This window comes from Hermetia illucens, chromosome 4 (assembly GCF_905115235.1).
Source record: "Hermetia illucens chromosome 4, iHerIll2.2.curated.20191125, whole genome shotgun sequence".
Lineage (NCBI taxonomy): Eukaryota > Metazoa > Arthropoda > Insecta > Diptera > Stratiomyidae > Hermetia > Hermetia illucens.
The window spans coordinates 171,002,252-171,008,251 of record NC_051852.1 but is presented as its reverse complement, the minus strand read 5'-3'; the positions used below and the strand labels follow the sequence as shown (position 1 = coordinate 171,008,251).

Sequence of the window (6,000 nt, the reverse complement as noted above, 5' to 3'; positions counted from 1 at the left end):
AGGAACTCTAAGCTGATAAAAGTCGATGAGTTTGAATTCAATTCTCTTCCACATGAGATAATGCTCCACTTGAAAACTAGGGCAGATTTGGAGGCGTAATCTCAAACACAAATTTCACGAGCACGGGAATAAAATAAATGCGGAATATAAAGCATTACTCTCCCGGATTAACTGTCTCAGTACGCTAATCCGTGGTATGGTGGCGACCTTCCGTATCAAGGAATTGACCCGCAGATTAAGCCTGGAGCTAATATGTTCCAAAATATCAACAGGCTAACGAGGAAATACAAAGCCCGCAACAATGTTCTAACCCAAAACAAAGTGCGAGTCTACAGTGATGCTGAAAAAGCAAAAACTCTTGAGGAATTCTTCGAGCGGCAGCTCAACGCAACACCTCCGAGCAACAGAACGGCTCTCACTAAGACTGTTGATTCAACAGTGAGAGATTTCACTTCTAGGAACTTCTGCAGAATCACGTCTTTTTCTGCCCAGAACCCTTCCAAGAAGCCTACTGATTCGAACAAATTTCTGAGTTTATCACAACTCACTGCTATTACCCATAACCTTAACGGTAAAAAGTCAGCAGGCCCAGATGGAATTACGAATTTCGTCTTAAAAAATCGTCCAGTAGCCTCTATTAAGTTCCTGCTTGCGGTTTTTAATAACTGCATTAATAATGGCTACTTCCCATCCACATAGAAAATAGCCAAAATTATAGCCATTCGGAAAGGAGGTGTCTCCTGTGAACCTGGTAACTTCAGACCCATTTCACTCCTATCTAACTTGGGGAAGCTTTTTGAGAGAGCATGGACCGTAGGGCTTGTCCAACACTGCAATCTTAACAATATTATTCCAAACCATCAGTTCGGTTTCCGTGCTAAACACGGAACACAGCACGCCCTGAGCTACCTCCACGATACTGTGGCCAGCAGACTTAACGTCAATAACAAACCCACGGTAGCTTGCGCTCTGGATTTAGAAAAGGCCTTTGATTTCGTCTGGATAAACGGGCTAATCTATAAACTGATCAAATACGAATTCCCATTAAAATTAACTCAACCAAAACACAAGTCTGCATCTTCAGGAGGAAATCTAGATCCATCCACAGGAAGGCTAAACGCCTGACTTGAAAATCGGGAATACAATAGTAAGAGGGTCGAAATCGATCAAATATTTAGGACACACCTTGCCATTCTTAAATAAAAGCAAGTATTGGCCACTTGTATGTATGTATCTCAAGCCAAAGAAAATATCATATTTCTATTACTTCATTGATTAATTTTACTTAATAATTAAATAACTGAAGATGAAAAAAAAATTTCCCATACCGGGAATCGAACCCGGGCCTTCTGGGTGAAAGCCAGATATCCTAGCCACTAGACCATATGGGATATGTGGTACGTTCCTCTAAAAGACTTCTTCATATATAAATTACGATCTATTAAAAACAGTATCTTTAGATATTTTTAGTATTTATCTAAATACAAGTAATAAAGGAAATTTGTTAGATCAACAATATAATATATCTTTTTTTTGCAACAAACCTCTGTTTATTGTGTCTTTTTAGATATCCAAATGTTATAGCTACTCATAATTGCGATTCTGATGGGATGTAACTTTCTCCAAAGAATGTTGCTTCTCATATACATGTATAATACTCAATGATTACTCTTCTTCTTTTTTTCAGCCTTTTCACAAGAGGGGTCAGCTCGTCATGATTTGGATGCAAACTCGAGGCTTTTAAATCCCCATCCGACGTATCAAGCCATCGTTGTTCTGACCGGCCTTTTGGTGGCTTTCCATCGACTTCAATGTTCAGACCAATCTTGGCAAGTGAATTCTCGTTAGCGCGAATTACGTGAGCATACCATCAAAGACGCCTCTCTCGCAATTTTTCCACGATCGCGGATATCCTCATTACGGATGTGATGTCATGCCATGCCACTAGTCCAACACAGCATCTTCCACATTCAATGATTACTAAATAATTTAAAGTAACTGGTGAATTATGCTGATGCAATTGTTTCACGAGCATATGAAAGTTTCTAAAACACTGCCCTTTTCCAATCGCTAAATGAGTTTCAATGAGTAAACAAGCTCAATGCCAACGCCTATTCACAAAAAAAGTGAAAGAAATATGGAAAAATATCCAAACAACAACCTCGATAAAGTACAGACCCTGTTCATTAAATTAGGACCGCACTACTTTTTTCCGAAATTTGGTTTTCTTTCTTCCAAAGCTTATTACAGAAAATAGAGATAAAATAGAAAATGCTATTTTTAGATTCCCTATCTTATATATAATTCATTTAATCAAAAGGAATCTGACTTAAACATTTTAGTGTCAATAACTGCCCTTATTCTGTCAGGCATACTTTCATAGCATCAATCTATCATTTGCTTGATTTCATCGTCATTTTCCCAGAAATCGGCAATTTTTAATTTTAAAACATCTAAACTTGAATTAGGAGATGCGTAAACCTTAGCTTTTAATAGGCTCCAAACGTTCTCGATGGGGTTGAGGTCCGGGGAATTACCAGGCCACGCTAGAATCGGAATGTCACATCTTTTCAACATATTAATTGTAGATTTAGCACGATGACAAGGTGCACCATCTTGCATAAAGGTTGTTGAATGTCGGCAGCATCGCAGGTAATTAAAATGAGGGCACAAAATGGCGTCAATCAAAAACTGGTATTGGCAGGCATCCATTGTTCCCTCTACAAAATACAGCGGTCCTGGTCCATCGGCTGAGATAAGGGACCATATCATCGCTGCTGGAGGGTGTTTGATAGTTCTTACGACGCAGTCTTCCTGATATCGCTCCGATGGTCTTCTGCGAACATACTGCAGCCTTTCTGTAACAGCTTCCAGCCTGCATTCGTCGCTAAAAGCTACCTAAATGGGGAGAAAAATATGTTTTGTTTTTTAAAAATATGCTTTTGGGGGATTAGGCGATTATATATATTAAAATTATATCTTATTCACTTTTTTCCAGTCATCAACGGAATAGTGCCGATAACGCTTTGCAAACTCTAGCCTGGCTTTCTTCATTCCAGCGGTCAGCTTAGGCTTCTTTGCAGGCCTTCTCGACCGAAGATTGGCTTCGTAATGTCTTCTCCCTAAAGTCATTTGCGAAACATGTACCCCTTCCTCTTGGAGATCCTGATGTAAGCTCCTCAAGGATGAAAAACGCTTTTCGCAAGCTTGATTAACAATTCTGCGGTCCGTTCGAGGCGTTGTTTTCCTTTTACGACCGCAATTTTGTCGTTTGTTTTCGACTTGTCCTTTATTAGCCAAATTCGCCTGATTGATTCTGCTAACAGTTTGGTGAGAAACTTTCTCCCTTCTAGCGATATCTCGAAAGCTAAACATTTTCATCTCCAATAATGAAATTATTGAACTTATTTTTTCAGAATTAATGTCTTTACGTTTACCCATTTTCGAATTTATATATATAATCCAAAGCACTTCTAAATGTTTATTCTTATCCGACTAAAACCACTTTCTTTTCTTTTAATTCACTTAACTTACTCTTTTTCACTTTTAACACACTCTTCTGTGGTTGACTGGTAATAAACTTTTAAATATCTGCCAAATAATGGGGAATTTACGTCGTATAAATAAGTTTAAATATATTTGTGAACATTTTGGATGACAAGCGAAAAGGAAGTTGGATGAAAAAAAGAGTCTTCGAAAAAAGGAAAAACGATATTAGAGACACTTGATAATTTTCTACTGCTTACAATCGTCACCCAAATAAGATAAAATTACCGTTATTAGAAAATCCCGTAATATTATAATGTCAGCCACAAAAATTTCGAAGAAATGTGAAAAAGTCGCTGTGGTCCTAATTTAATGAACAGGGGCTGTACAATATGAAAAGTAATCTCATATGAGACGATTTGAAAGTTATGGATCTCGGGGAAGTTGCATAATTTTTAAAAGGTCCTTTTCATTCGAAACTATTTTTTTTTCATGTTAATAAATCGTTTTTACAATTGCTCGAAATTCAAATTCACAAAAGCGACTTCATCGGCCCATGCTACATGACATCACATTGTCGAAATTCTCATTCGACGGGAGCCTCTGTTAGTAAGCGAAACAAATTTTTGAAGCTCCATTGCGAGAAATTTGGTGTATTGAGATAAGTTCTCACGAAATGCACGGGGTTAACCGTTTCGTTCCAATTTCGTTATGATTTCCGATTTGTGGGCTAATCACTTGCTCGCCACCGAAATATAGTTCTTACTACCACTCCTACACGCGGGCCGTCGAGTTGTTAGCGTTTCTCTCAACTCAGTTTTCCAATTCGCGCTGTACACCCGCTTCCACTCCTGAAAAAACAAAACGTTAAAAAGCCAGCATCAGCAAAACCTTCCACAAAGCGGTCGTTGCCTACACAACAAAAATCTCCCCAAACTCAACTGTCTCCAGCATCATATCCATTTGCATTCAGAACATTTCGCCTTAGCCAGAAACAAAGGCTAGAAAAGCATATAATAATATGCAGCATTATCAGCTCTATGTGACCATGAAACCGTTTAAAATGATAATATATATGGTTATCATTCATTCGGATGGGGGTATAGCGCGTCAGCCACACCTTCACGCATTTGCCCGCGGTTACCTAAAATGCGTTTCCGCTCTCCGCAAAATGCTCGCTTTCTCCAACTCGAGCGTGAATTCCATCGATATAAGCTGGAAATTCTTGGAATCTGGTGCCGAGTTGCCTCTGACGGCTACCACAAGTCAAGCTCTTTTCACCAGGGTGCGGATTTCTGACAAACCTCTGACTGCTAGATTTCCGTCCGGGTTAAGGATTATACAGTGCAGCGAGGAAGGATGCTTTCTACGAGCAATTACACGTAGTTCAGGAGGAGTTTCCTAAACGTGACATTGTAATCATTATGATAACATCTTGCTCGGATCTGTGATAGGGTCTTGGTGACCCTAACGATAATGGTTGAAGGTTTGTGGATTTCTACGTACTGTGTGAGTCAATTACCCACCCACCGGTTTGCTCCAGACACAAAAATCTGTCTGCCTGTTGTTTGATGCAGACTGTCTGATGCCTAAGGCAGACTCTGACATTTCTGAGTCTGCCTGTCTGAAGCAACCTTAGACATTCGTCTGATACAGAAGCAGACATTTATCTGAAACATACATTTGTCTGCCTAATGTCTGATACAGGCACCGACGTTTACCTACACCTACCCTACAACATGATCAGATTACTAAGCCGCCAATATTCGCTATCCAGGCGAATATTAACATTTCAATAGAAAACATTCGTATAGAGAATATAATAGTATATAGAAATATTAATCTAACAGAATTTGTATTCGGACTCGTAAATACGAATATGTTTGAATTCAGTTTCAGACGTAAGAATGTTGCCGTATTCGTATTCACTTCTGTAAATACCGAGATATTCACTTTTTTGAATACGAATGCATTCGTACACGTATTCATAGAAAATCATCGCACAAATTTATTCCAATTCGTATTTACGAATGCAAATATGCCCAATTACACAGGTCGTCGCCCAAGTCCTGAAGGGGCATCTAAGATTTCACTGACTGTGGAGTCCTAGAAACGAATTGATGAACGGAAGGGGTTTGAAGGCTCTGGTGAGGGGGTGATGCGCTCGAATTCCCATACCGAGCTAAATCCCGAAAGTTCAGCGCAGTCTCCGCAGTGAAAAAAGGGAATTTGCTACTGCATCATGAAAGAATTTGCATGTGTATTGTGACTCCTTATCCACGAGGACGAGCAACTAAAGAGGTAAAAAGAGCACTTCACCACAGTTCCTAACCGTAACACATCCGGTGAAGATCCGCATATTGTCGATGAAGTGGCTACTTACCGTAACGTGCGGATACGAACTCTTCCTCCAACAAGAAGAGAAATCACTTCGGCCACCAATGCACTCAAATGGAGTAAAGCCGCTAGGCCTGATCGTCTCCATGCAAAGTTATTTATCATTACGGCTGCAAT

General features: G+C 39.5%; 1 non-coding gene across 1 annotated transcript; it reads right to left on the bottom strand.

The window, feature by feature from the left end:
- Nucleotides 1-1,319: 1,319 nt before the first annotated feature.
- Nucleotides 1,320-1,391, bottom strand: Trnae-uuc. The gene has a single exon. It is a non-coding gene; the product is annotated as a tRNA-Glu (tRNA).
- Nucleotides 1,392-6,000: the final 4,609 nt, after the last annotated feature.